The sequence below is a fragment of the Lolium perenne genome, chromosome 2 (genome assembly GCF_019359855.2).
Source record: "Lolium perenne isolate Kyuss_39 chromosome 2, Kyuss_2.0, whole genome shotgun sequence".
Classification (NCBI taxonomy): domain Eukaryota; kingdom Viridiplantae; phylum Streptophyta; class Magnoliopsida; order Poales; family Poaceae; genus Lolium; species Lolium perenne.
The window spans coordinates 246,697,162-246,712,339 of record NC_067245.2 but is presented as its reverse complement, the minus strand read 5'-3'; positions in this window follow the sequence as shown (position 1 = coordinate 246,712,339).

The following is a 15,178-nucleotide window of genomic DNA, read 5'->3' as shown; positions in this document are numbered from 1 at the left end:
GGCCCCACACCATAAGGCGGCGCGGCCTAGGGGTGCCCGCGCGGCCCTATGGTGTGGCCCCCTCGGCCAGCCTCCGACGCCCTCCTTCGGACTATATATTGCCTTCGACCTAAAAACGCACGGGGAGAAGTCAAAGTCGCCAGAAAGCCTCCAGAACGCCGCCACATCGCGAAACCCCGTCTCGGGAGCCAGAAGTCTCCGTTCTGGCACTCCGTCGGGATGGGGAATTGGAGGAGATCATCGCCGCCATCACCACCGACGCCTCTCCATCAACCAGCAATGTTTCCCCCATCCATGTGTGAGTAATTCCCCCGCTGTAGGCTGAAGGGGATGGTAGGGATTGGATGAGATTGGTCATGTAATAGCATTAGATTGTTAGGGCATAGTGCCTAGTGTCCGTAATTGGTACTTTGATGATATTGTTGCAACTTGTTATGCTTAATGCTTGTCACTAGGGCCCGAGTGCCATGATCTCAGATCTGAACATGTTATTATTTCATCATGATATTCATTGTTTATGATCTTACCTGCAAGTTGTATACACATGTCGCTGTCCGGAACCAATGGCCCCGAAGTGACAGAAATCGGGACAACCGGAGGGGATGGTAGTGACGTGAGGATCACATGTGTTCACGGAGTGTTAATGCTTTGCTCCGGTACTCTATTAAAAGGAGTACCTTAATATCCAGTAGATTCCCTTGAGGCCCGGCTGCCACCGGCTGGTAGGACAAAAGATGTTGTGCAAGTTTCTCATTGCGAGCACGTACGACTATAATTGGAACACATGCCTATTGATTGCTTTGTACTTCGACACCGTTTTATTATTATCTGCAAATGCCCTGCTATGATTGTTACATGAGTTTCTCTCATCCATGCAACGCCCGTCATCCATCCCTGTGCCTACAGTATTTTAATCCTGCTGTTTACTATAATTACTACTGCTGTCTCTGTTACTCTGCTGCTGTTATTCTACTACTGCTACTGTTATAAAACTGTTACTACTGATAAACTCTTGCGAGCAAGTCTGTTTCCAGGTGCAGCTGAATTGACAACTCCGCTGTTAAGGCTTCCAAGTATTCTTTGTCTCCCCTTGTGTCGAATCAATAAATTGGGTTTTACTACCCGCGAAGACTGCTGCGATCCCCTATACTTGTGGGTTATCAATATGTCCTATAGTTGTTACCCAAATTATTCCTATAAGCATTATTATTTTTAATGAAGTTCACATCAACATGTTCTTCTTGGGCAACCAATGAAGCTAAAGGAACATTATTAGGATCAACATTAGATCTACCATTCACAAGCATAGACATAATAGCATCAATCTTATCACTCAAGGAAGAGGTTTCTTCAACAGAATTTACCTTCTTACCTTGTGGAGCTCTTTCCGTGTGCCATTCAGAGTAATTTGTCATCATATCATCAAGAAGCTTTGTTGCCGCCCCCAAAGTGATGGACATAAAGGTACCTCCAGCAGCTGAATCCAATAGGTTCCGCGAAGAAAAATTCAATCCTGCATAAAAGGTTTGGATGATCATCCAAGTAGTCAGTCCATGGGTTGGGCAATTCTTTACCAAAGATTTCATTCTCTCCCATGCTTGAGCAACATGTTCATTATCTAATTGCTTGAAATTCATTATGCTACTTCTCAAAGATATAATTTTAGCGGGAGGATAATATCTACCAATAAAAGCATCCTTACATTTAGTCCAAGAATCAATACTATTTCTAGGCAGAGATAGCAACCAATATTTAGCTCTTCCTCTTAAAGAGAAAGGAAACAATTTTAATTTTATAATGTCACCATCTACATCCTTATACTTTTGCATTTCACATAGTTCAACAAAATTATTAAGATGGGCAGCAGCATCATCAGAACTAACACCAGAAAATTGCTCTCTCATAACAAGATTCAGTAAAGCAGGTTTAATTTCAAAGAATTCTGCTGTAGTAGCAGGTGGAGCAATAGGTGTGCATAGGAAATCATTATTATTTGTGCTAGTGAAGTCACACAACTTAGTATTCTCAACAGTACCCATTTTAGCAGTAGTAAATAAAGCAAACTAGATAAAGTAAATGCAAGTAACTAATTTTTTTGTGTTTTTGATATGGAGAACAAGACAGTAAATAAAGTAAAGCTAGCAACTAATTTTTTTGTGTTTTGATATAGGTGCAGCAAACAAAGTAGTAAATAAAATAAAGCAAGACAAAAATAAAAAGTAAAGAGATTGGAAGTGGAGACTCCCCTTGCAGCGTGTCTTGATCTCCCCGGCAACAGCGCCAGAAAAAATGCTTGATGCGTGCAGTCGACACGTCCGTTGGGAACCCCAAGAGGAAGGTATGATGCGTACAGTAGCAAGTTTTCCCTCAGAAAGAAACCAAGGTTTATCGAACCAGGAGGAGCCAAGAAGCACGTTGAAGGTTGATGGCGGAGGAGTGTAGTGCGGCGCAACACCAGGGATTCCGGCGCCAACGTGGAACCTGCACAACACAATCACAGAACTTTGCCCCAACGTAACAGCGAGGTTGTCAATCTCACCGGCTTGCTGTAAACAAAGGATTAGATGTATAGTGCGGATGATGATGGTTGTTTGCAAAGAACAGTAAAGAACAATTGTAGCAGTTTGTATTTCAGATGTAAGAATAGGACCGGGGTCCACAGATCACTAGCGGTGTCTCTCCCATAAGATAGCAGATGTTGGGTGAACAAATTACAGTTGGGAATTGACAAATAAAGAAGGCATAACAATGCACATACATATATCATGATGAGTACTATGAGATTTAATCAGGGCATTATGACAAAGTACATAGACCGCTATCCAGCATGCATCTATGCCTAAAAAGTCCACCTTCAGGTTATCATCCGAACCCCCTCCAGTATTAAGTTGTAAACAACAGACAATTGCATTAAGTATGGTGCGTAATGTAATCAACACAAATAACCTTAGACAAATCATCGATGTTTTATCCCTAGTGGCAACAGCACATCCACAACCTTAGAACTTTCATCCTTTGTCCCAGATTTAATGGAGGCATGAACCCACTATCGAGCATAAATACTCCCTCTTGGAGTCACAAGTATCAACTTGGCCAGAGCCTCTACTAGCAACGGAGAGCATGCAAGAACATAAATAACATATATGATAGATTGATAATCAACTTGACATAGTATTCAATATTCATCGGATCCCAACAAACACAACATGTAGGATTACAAAATAGATGATCTTGATCATGATAGGCAGCTCACAAGATCTAACATGATAGCACAATGGGGAGAAGACGACCATCTAGCTACTGCTATGGACCCATAGTCCAGGGGTGAACTACTCACACATCGATCCGGAGGCGATCATGGCGATGAAGAGACCTCTGGGAGATGATTCCCCTCTCCGGCAGGGTGCCGGAGGCGATCTCCTGAATCCCCCGAGATGGGATTGGCGGCGGCGGCGTCTCTGTAAGGTTTTCCATATCGTGGCTCTCGGTACTGGGGGTTTCGCGACAGAGGCTTTAAGTAGGCGGAAGGGCAGGTCAAGAGGCGCCACGGGGGCCCCACACAACAGGGCCGCGCGGCCAGGGCTTGGGCCGCGCCGCCCTAGCGTGTCGCCACCTCGTGGCCCCACTTCGTCTCTCCCTCGGACTTCTGGAAGCTTCGTGCAAAAATAGGACCCTGGGCGTTGATTTCGTCCAATTCCGAGAATATTTCCTTACTAGGATTTCTGAAACCAAAAACAGCAGAAAACAGCAACTGGCTCTTCGGCATCTCGTCAATAGGTTAGTGCCGGAAAATGCATAATAATGACATATAATGTGTATAAAACATGTGAGTATCATCATAAAAGTAGCATGGAACATAAGAAATATAGATATGTTTGGGACATATCAAAGCATACTAATTTTATGCTCACACAAAAAATTGAATCCTATGAGCTTGAAAATGAAAAATCTATTGTTGATGCTTGTGCTACTAACTCTACTTCTTGTGAAGCATCTATCTTAAAGGAGAATGTTGAGCTAAGGGCTCAACTTGATTGGCTAACTAGCAATTGTAGGGAATTGGAAGAAAGCAATAAAACGCTCTCACACTCTCTTGAGGATCTTCTAACTTCCTACGATGAGCTAAAGTTAGCTCATGAGGCTAGTATCACTAAGGTAACATCTTGTGAGCCTCATGTGGACATTAGCACAATCTCTACTACAAATGCTATATTTTCATGTGCTAGTCCTTGTAATCCATCTAGTCAAACTATTGATACACCTTGTGTTGGATTACTTGCATTGCCTTGTTGCTCTAACAATGAAGCTTCTACTTCCTCTAGTACTTGTATTTCTACTAACCATGTAGAGGGAATCAAAGAGCTCGAGGCCCAAGTCCTTTCTTTGAAGAAAGACTTGGAAAAGCGTCATGAAGGGAAATCCGCACTTGACAAGATGCTAATTGTGCAACAATCCCGCAATGACAAGAGTGGACTTGGATTCAACTCCAATAACAAGAACAAGTCCAAGAGCAAGAACAACAAGAAGAAGGGCCAAGACAAAGTCAAGGATCCGGCCAAGTTGGTTTGTTTTAAGTGCAAGGTTGAAGGGCATCATGTTAGATCATGACCATTGAAGAAGAAGAAGCACTTGAGTGAGAAACAACAAGGGAAACGGCCACAAGGTAAAGGTCAAGCTCATGCTCGACCTCAAGTTGAAGATAGGTGATACGTCTCGGACGTATCGATAATTTCTTATGTTCCATGCCACATTATTGATGATATCTACATGTTTTATACACATTATATGTCGTATTTATGCATTTTCCGGCACTAACCTATTAACGAGATGCCGAAGAGCCGATTCTTGTTTTTCTGCTGTTTTTGGTTTCAGAAATCCTACAAAGGAAATATTCTCGGAATTGGACGAAATCAACGCCCAGGGTCCTATTTTTGCACGAAGCTTCCAGAAGACCGAGGGGGAAAGGAAGTGGGGCCACGAGGCGCCGACACCACAGGGCGGCGCGGCCTGGCCCTTGGCCGCGCGGCCCTGGTGTGTGGGGCCCTCGTGTGGCCCCCCGCGTTGCCCTTCCGCCTACTTAAAGCCTTCGTCGCGAAACCCCCAGTACCGAGAGCCACGATACGGAAAACCTTCCAGAGACGCCGCCGCCAATCCCATCTCGGGGGATTCTGGAGATCACCTCCGGCACCCTGCCGGAGAGGGGAATCATCTCCCGGAGGACTCTTCACCGCCATGGTCGCCTCCGGAGTGATGAGTGAGTAGTTCACCCCTGGACTATGGGTCCATAGCAGTAGCTAGATGGTTGTCTTCTCCTCATGTGCTTCATTGTCGGATCTTGTGAGCTGCCTAACATGATCAAGATCATCTATCTGTAATTCTATATGTTGTGTTTGTCGGGATCCGATGGATAGAGAATACTATGTTATGTTGATTATCAATCTATTACCTATGTGTTGTTTATGATCTTGCATGCTCTCCGTTATTAGTAGAGGCTCTGGCCAAGTTTTTACTCTTAACTCCAAGAGGGAGTATTTATGCTCGATAGTGGGTTCATGCCTCCATTAAATGCTGGGACGATGTGAGAAAGTTCTAAGGTTGTGGATGTGCTGTTGCCACTAGGGATAAAACATTGATGCTATGTCCGAGGATGTAGTTATTGATTACATTACGCACCATACTTAATGCAATTGTCTGTTGTTTTGCAACTTCATACTGGAAGGGGTTCGGATGATAACCTGAAGGTGGACTTTTTAGACATAGATGCATGCTGGATAGCGGTCTATGTACTTTGTCGTAATGCCCAATTAAATCTCACAATATTCATCATATCATGTATGTGCATTGTCATGCTCTCTTTATTTGTCAATTGCCCGACTGTAATTTGTTCACCCAACATGCTATTTATCTTATGGGAGAGACACCTCTAGTGAACTGTGGACCCTGGTCCATTCTTTACATCTGAAATACAATCTACTGCAATACTTGTTCTTTACTGTTCTATGCAAACAATCATCATCCACACTATACATCTAATCCTTTGTTACAGCAAGCCGGTGAGATTGACAACCTCACTGTTTCGTTGGGGCAAAGTACTTTGGTTGTGTTGTGCAGGTTCCACGTTGGCGCCGGAATCTCTGGTGTTGCGCCGCACTACATCCCGCCGCCATCAACCTTCAACGTGCTTCTTGGCTCCTCCTGGTTTGATAAACCTTGGTTTCTTTCTAAGGGAAAACTTGCCACCGTACGCATCACACCTTCCTCTTGGGGTTCCCAACGGACGCGTGCTGTACGCGTATCAAGCTCTTTTTCTGGCGCCGTTGCCGGGGAGATCAAGACACGCTCCAAGGGGAGTCTCCACAATCCAATCTCTTTACTTTGTTTTTGTCTTGCTTTATTTTATTTACCTTCTTGTTTGCTGCATTATATCAAAACACAAAAAAATTAGTTGCTAGCTTTACTTTATTTACTGTCTTGCACTCTATATCAAAAACACACAAAAAATTAGTTACTTGCATTTTACTTTTGTTACCATGTCTAGTTCTGCACCTGTTACTTCTTCACCTGAGGAATTAGTCTTCACTTTTAAACAAGGGGATGAGGAGAGTTTTAAAGATGCTCGGTCCAGAATTTTTACTTCTTATCGTAAAGCTGAACCTCAAATGACTCTAAGTTTGCTCCTTAGTAATTTTTATTTTGGTCTTATGATTCGCTATAGATATGCCTTGGATGCTGTAGTGGGAGGAGATTTCCTTCATTGCAATGGGGATCAAGCTTTTAATGCCATAAAGAAGTTGGTTGCATCACATGATTCAGCTAATAACTTTGATTCAGCCCTTATTAGCATTTATAATAGATTAAACACTCTTGAGACAAGTGCATCTCGCTTGAATGAAAATTATAGATATGTTCGTAACCGTCTTGATCAAGTTTTAGTGAACTCTGAACCTTCATTATGGGATCCTACTATTAAAATTGTTATCGGTGACCAGACTCTTCATGCCAATTGTGATATTATGTCTGAATTTTGCCTAATGCCTAAGAGTATTCATGAATCTTTGAAACTTTGGGGATTCGTTGAAGGGGGAGAAGGAATAACTCTTATTGATAACTCTGTTATAATTCTTAAAGGAATAGCTGCGGGTGTGCATACAACCATTCTTGGGAGAACAATATCCATTGATTATCTTGTTATTGAATGTGCAGGAACAGGACAAATCACACTCGGAAGATCCCTGCTGAAACTATTGGGAGCAGTCATAGATATGGGAGAAGGCACCCTAAAATTCACCTCTACACCGAGGGGGGTAGACATATATTCCCTAAATCAAAGAGTAAGAAAAAGAACAAGAAAGGTAAGGGTAAAGCCCAAGGTAATGTCGATGCATCATCTCTTGATAATACTTGATACACACTTTCTGCGCCTAGCTGAAAGGCGTTAAAGAAAAGCGCTTATGGGAGACAACCCATGTTTTTACTACAGTATTTTTGTTTTATATTTGAGTCTTGGAAGTTGTTTACTACTGTAGCAACCTCTCCTTATCTTAGTTTTGTGCATTTTTGTGCCAAGTAAAGTCGTTGATAGTAAGGTTCATACTAGATTTGGATTACTGCGCAGTAACAGATTTCTTTGCTGTCACGAATTTCGACCTGCCTCTCTGTAGGTAGCTCAGAAAATTATGCCAATTTACGTGCGTGATCCTCAGATATGTACGCAACTTTCATTCAATTTGAGCATTTTCATTTTAGCAAATGTGGTGCCTCAATAAAATCCATCTTTACGGACTGTTCTATTTTGACAGATTCTGCCTTTTATTTCGCATTGCCTCTTTTGCTATGATGGATGAATTTCTTTGTTCCATTAATGTCCAGTAGCTTTATGCAATGTCCAGAAGTGTTAATAATGATTATGTCACCTCTGAACATGTTAATTTTTATTGTTCACTAACCCTCTAATGAGTTGTTTCGAGTTTGGTGTGGAGGAAGTTTTCAAGGATCAAGAGAGGAGGATGATACAATATGATCAAGGAGAGTGAAAGCTCTAAGCTTGGGGATGTCCCGGTGGTTCACCCCTGCATATTTTAAGAAGACTCAAGCGTCTAAGCTTGGGGATGCCTTGGGCATCCCCTTCTTCATCGACAACATTATCAGGTTCCTCCCCTGAAACTATATTTTTATTCCATCACATCTTATGTGCTTTGCTTGGAGCGTCGGTTTGTTTTTGTTTTTGTTTTTGTTTGAATAAAATGGATCCTAGCATTCATTGTGTGGGAGAGAGACACGCTCCGCTGTTGCATATGGACAAATATGTCCTTAGGCTTTACTCATAGTATTCATGGCGAAGGTTGAATCTTCTTCGTTAAATTGTTATATGGTTGGAATCGGGAAATGCTACATGTAGTAATTCTAAAATGTCTTGAATAATTTGATACTTGGCAATTGTTGTGCTCATGTTTAAGCTCTTGCATCATATACTTTGCACCCATTAATGAAGAAACACCTAGAGCTTGCTAAATTTGGTTTGCATATTTGGTCTCTCTAAAATCTAGATAATTTCTAGTATTGAGTTTTGAACAACAAGGAAGACGGTGTAGAGTCTTATAATGTTTACAATATGTCTTTTATGTGAGTTTTGCTGCACCGGTTCATCCTTGTGTTTGTTTCAAATAACCTTGCTAGCCTAAACCTTGTATCGAGAGGGAATACTTCTCATGCATTCAAAATCCTTGAGCCAACCACTATGCCATTTGTGTCCACCATACCTACCTACTACATGGTATTTCTCCGCCATTCCAAAGTAAATTGCTTGAGTGCTACCTTTAAAATTTCCATTCTTTACCTTTGCAATATATAGCTCATGGGACAAATAGCTTAAAAACTATTGTGGTATTGAATATGTACTTATGCACTTTATCTCTTATTAAGTTGCTTGTTGTGCGATAACCATGTTCCTGGGGACGCCATCAACTACTCTTTGTTGAATATCATGTGAGTTGCTATGCATGTCCGTCTTGTCTGAAGTAAGGGAGATTTACCACTTTATTGGTTAGAGCATGCATATTGTTAGAGAAGAACATTGAGCCGCTAACTAAAGCCATGAATCATGGTGGAAGTTTCAGTTTTGGACATATATCCTCAATCTCATATGAGAACATTAATTGTTGCTACATGCTTATGCATTAAAGAGGAGTCCATTATCTGTTGTCTATGTTGTCCCGGTATGGATGTCTAAGTTGAGAATAATCAAAAGCGAGAAATCCAAAATGCGAGCTTTCTCCTTAGACCTTTGTACAGGCAGCATGGAGGTACCCCTTTGTGACACTTGGTTAAAACATGTGTATTGCGATGATCCCGGTAATCCAAGCTAATTAGGACAAGGTGCGGGCACTATTAGTATACTATGCATGAGGCTTGCAACTTGTAAGATATAATTTACATGATACATATGCTTTATTACTACCATTGACAAAATTGTTTCTTGTTTTCAAAACCAAAGCTCTAGCACAAATATAGCAATCAATGCTTCCCTCTGCGAAGGGTCTTTCTTTTACTTTTATGTTGAGTCAGTTCACCTATCTCTCTCCACCTCAAGAAGCAAACACTTGTGTGAACTGTGCATTGATTCCTACATACTTGCATATTGCACTTGTTATATTACTCTATGTTGACAATATCCATGAGATATACATGTTATAAGTTGAAAGCAACCGCTGAAACTTAATCTTCCTTTGTGTTGCTTCAATACCTTTACTTTAATTTATTGCTTTATGAGTTAACTCTTATGCAAGACTTATTGATGCTTGTCTTGAAAGTACTATTCATGAAAAGTCTTTGCTTTATGATTCATTTGTTTACTCATGTCATTACCATTGTTTTGATCGCTGCATTCATTACATATGTTTACAATAGTATGATCAAGGTTATGATGGCATGTCACTCCATAAATTATCTTTGTTATCGTTCACCTGCTCGGGACGAGCAGGAACTAAGCTTGGGGATGCTGATACGTCTCCGACGTATCGATAATTTCTTATGTTCCATGCCACATTATTGATGATATCTACATGTTTTATACACATTATATGTCGTATTTATGCATTTTCCGGCACTAACCTATTAACGAGATGCCGAAGAGCCAGTTGCTGTTTTCTGCTGTTTTTGGTTTCAGAAATCCTACAAAGGAAATATTCTCGGAATTGGACGAAATCAACGCCCAGGGTCCTATTTTTGCACGAAGCTTCCAGAAGACCGAGGGGGAAAGGAAGTGGGGCCACGAGGCGCCGACACCACAGGGTGGCGCGGCCTGGCCCTTGGCCGCGCGGCCCTGGTGTGTGGGGCCCTCGTGTGGCCCCCCGCGTTGCCCTTCCGCCTACTTAAAGCCTTCGTCGCGAAACCCCCAGTACCGAGAGCCACGATACGGAAAACCTTCCAGAGACGCCGCCGCCAATCCCATCTCGGGGGATTCTGGAGATCACCTCCGGCACCCTGCCGGAGAGGGGAATCATCTCCCGGAGGACTCTTCACCGCCATGGTCGCCTCCGGAGTGATGAGTGAGTAGTTCACCCCTGGACTATGGGTCCATAGCAGTAGCTAGATGGTTGTCTTCTCCTCATGTGCTTCATTGTCGGATCTTGTGAGCTGCCTAACATGATCAAGATCATCTATCTGTAATTCTATATGTTGTGTTTGTCGGGATCCGATGGATAGAGAATACTATGTTATGTTGATTATCAATCTATTACCTATGTGTTGTTTATGATCTTGCATGCTCTCCGTTATTAGTAGAGGCTCTGGCCAAGTTTTTACTCTTAACTCCAAGAGGGAGTATTTATGCTCGATAGTGGGTTCATGCCTCCATTAAATGCAGGACGATGAGAAAGTTCTAAGGTTGTGGATGTGCTGTTGCCACTAGGGATAAAACATTGATGCTATGTCCGAGGATGTAGTTATTGATTACATTACGCACCATACTTAATGCAATTGTCTGTTGTTTTGCAACTTAATACTGGAAGGGGTTCGGATGATAACCTGAAGGTGGACTTTTTAGGCATAGATGCATGCTGGATAGCGGTCTATGTACTTTGTCGTAATGCCCAATTAAATCTCACAATATTCATCATATCATGTATGTGCATTGTCATGCTCTCTTTATTTGTCAATTGCCCGACTGTAATTTGTTCACCCAACATGCTATTTATCTTATGGGAGAGACACCTCTAGTGAACTGTGGACCCCCGGTCCATTCTTTACATCTGAAATACAATCTACTGCAATACTTGTTCTTTACTGTTCTCTGCAAACAATCATCATCCACACTATACATCTAATCCTTTGTTACAGCAAGCCGGTGAGATTGACAACCTCACTGTTTTGTTGGGGCAAAGTACTTTGGTTGTGTTGTGCAGGTTCCACGTTGGCGCCGGAATCTCTGGTGTTGCGCCGCACTACATCCCGCCGCCATCAACCTTCAACGTGCTTCTTGGCTCCTCCTGGTTCGATAAACCTTGGTTTCTTTCTGAGGGAAAACTTGCCGCATTACGCATCACACCTTCCTCTTGGGGTTCCCAACGGACGCGTGCTGTACGTGTATCAATAGGCCACTTCCCAAGAAGAATCAAGATAACCCCAAGAGAAGAAATCAATAAAGAAGAGAAAGGGGAGCACTTTCTACTTATGCCGTGAGAAGGGGCACTTTGCTTCTACATGTTTAAGTGGCACCTTATCCAACCCTATCATTGTTGATGATGATTATTCTCTTGGTAAGGATAAGGATGGCAATCTGTTTGCCAAGTTTGTTGGAACTCAAAGTGGTCGCAAGAAAAGGACCATTTGGGTTGCCAAGCCTATTGTGACTAACCTCTTAGGACCCAACTTGGTTGGGGACCAACAAGCTCAAACTTTATCAATAGGTGCATGTGGAGGTCATTGGAGACTTGGCTACTTCATGAAGAATTAAGGGATCTTCATATATTATATTTTGACCAAGCCAAGTCATATGGATCATCATCTATATCTTATATCCAATGTTCCTCCTTGCGGTAACTTATACCTCAACTCTTCATATTTATTGTAAGTTACTTGCCCCTTTGCATGTTTGGTTTTGTATCTAATATGTGTTTGTGTGTGTTGAGTCTTACTTGCCTATCTTGTGTATTCAAGTATGTTTGTTTGACTTATCATATACTTGTGTATTGTTTTGAGCCTAATGCATCTTGATGATATCTTGTTTGGCTCTCTTTGAGTGATTAATGGAACATCCCATTTTGGGGGAGTGATATGCATTGTGCATCTCTCTTTCTTTAAAATGTGTGTACATTGGTACCACCACTTAGTATTGATATTGCAATATTATCTAGTCACTATGTGGTGTGTCATACTCATGAGAAATTCAAATTCTAATGTTCATTAATCATATCTAGTCGAATTTTAGTTGCCTCTTGATTAGAAGAAATGTTTTATCACATTATGGGGAGTAATATGTTTTGTACACATCACAAGCCTAGAAAATGTGAACATATGAGGTTATGCCACTTAGAGTTGATGCTCTTAATTATCTTGTTCCTAGGTGGCATGTTTGCTCAAACAAGCTCCATTCTTATTAAAAAACTTTTATTACTCATCTTATGGGTTCTTGTTTGAGTAAGAAATTCTTGGTGCGTTTTTTCCTCAAATACATATCGCTATATATCTTATTTGGGACACCGTTCGCTTCAAGTTATTCTAATCATTGTCGTGCGTGATTGTTTGACTAGTTCAAGTTATCAAGAATCTTCATCCGTGCATAGTGCTTAATTCTATATACTTATCCTATGCCTTTTATTGTGAAGTTGATCCTTACTACCATTGTCAATACTCCACCGGAAATGAATTCCAATATACTCATTGTCTTTGACCATTGATAACCTTGTATGTGGTTGAATTTATGGATCATCTTCACCTTGGATTATTTCTTATTGCCTTATTTTATTTCCAACAAATCCTTGTTGCTCCCATGTGTCTTCCTTGTCCTTTTGAAAAATATTTTGAAAAATCATCTTGATTCATATCAAGTGTTTGTTTTGGAAGATAAACCTTTTCTTTACGGTACATTGTGCCATTGTGAAAAGTGTAGAGGGTTTGGTTTATTTGTTCGAACCTTGCTCTTTTGGGAGTTTTGCTATCTCATTCCTTCTTCTATGCTTTATTTGTTGAATGAGATAAATCTTTGAGCATGTTTGCTTTATTTCATCCTTTATGCTCAATGGTTTATTCTTAGTTCATTTGTTGAACCTTGTTGAACAAATCTTGTGTGATTTGCTTCTTTGATATAATTTGGACAACAAATTTGTTTGGTCACACCTCTATGCCTTTTGAATTCATTTGGTGTTTTGTCCAACGTATATCTTTCTTGGATCTTTGAAGTCTTTGTGCATGCTTATATGTAATTTATTTATATGCGTAGCATGCTTGCTTTCTTTAATCCATTATATAGGGTATACTCCATCAAATCCTAAATGGCTAAGGTGTGCATGAAATTCCAACTTCATCTATAAATATGAACATATTGACATGGAGTGTATCCTATGTATTGTGGTTAGTCTAACCAATTTGGACCCAATAAGTTTGGGGACCAAGATGTACTTGAATATTGTTTTAGGTACATTGGAGATACAATGGAGGCTTGTCTCATCTATAAGGAAGGTGTTGTCACCATATGAGAATTGGAGTCAAGCTAGGATGATCGATGAACTCTTATCTACTACATCAAGCCATTGCTATCTCGGTAACAAGTATCTTATTCATGCATACTCATATAGCATCCATCCTCTTGTAAGTTGCATCCTGGCATGAAATTTTTTATTTTGAAAATATTGAGGTTCTTGAAAAATCCTTTTTAAAGAAAACTTCTTATTGTACATTTGAGTAATTTGAGAAGATGCATATGATAAGAATATGTATATATATCATTTTTATGATTCACCTATCCCAAATATGCCCTCTAGCAATTTATTGCATATCAATTCCTCAAAGAACTCTTATGTGCAATTTTGATGAAATTGCGAAATAAATCCATATTTGTGATACTTGTTGCCTCTCTTAAAACATTCCAACTAGCTTTACTTCCCTTATTGTTAGTTGTGATGTTTTTGAGATTTTACTTGGTTGAAGTTCATTCATATACCATAAGTGAAAAGTGGAGCCATAAGCTATATATGCTTTTAAGCAAACATCCTTTGGTATATATTATTACTTCATCTTGGATATCATGTCTTATTTATTTTATTAGTCTCTTGTGTGTGCATGTTTCTTTATGGATCACTTTGTCCACTTTAGAAACTTATATACATGAGAGCGTTAATCCATCACCTTGATATCCTTGTTCTTTGCCGATCATCTATTTATCCTCTTGATTTTAGTGATGTTGGTAAAGAAGATTTATGAGTGCTTTGTTTATTTTGTTTTTCTTCATGCACTCATATCTCTTAATTGTTGGACTCAAAGTTGTTCTTGATAAGCATATTATCTTTATCTTGAGTTGTGTTCTAAATGATATAGAGGGAGTGAGGATTCCATGATTGTGCATATTGAATTCAAATGCAAACATTATAAATTATGCACGAACCTTGGGGAGCTTCCTTATTTTATTTATAGCACTATATCTCTCTTATCATGATATCTCTGTGTGTCTAATTGGATCTTTGATTGCTTGCTTTATTTGTGAAAACTTTCTTCACCATGTTATTCTCGTGCAATCTTTGATCCTCAATATAGTTTGACTTCCTTCAAATATTCATCATTGGATATCTGCATTTGATTCCACTCAAATTATGAGAAGTGCACACCTTGGGGAGGAACTCACATTATTTTGGCTTTCTAAATTTTTCACCCATTTTGGCACTCGATGCTAATGGGGAGAAGTTTAGAGGGTTTAAGGGAATGGTTTTATACTTAAGTTTGGTTTGTGCTTAAGTGTTTTGCCTCTCATGCATTCCATATTTATATGTCTTGCATGGTTGTATATATATAGTGGAAATTATCCCAAAGGTTAATCTTGACAATGTATGCAATGAATTCATGTTCATCACACGTGCATACATTGTGGGGGAGTTTGCTCTATATATATTGGTTCTACTCACATCCCTTGCATTAGTTGTAGTTGTGTGAGTAGAATTGATTTTGATATGGGATAGTAGCTTTGTGT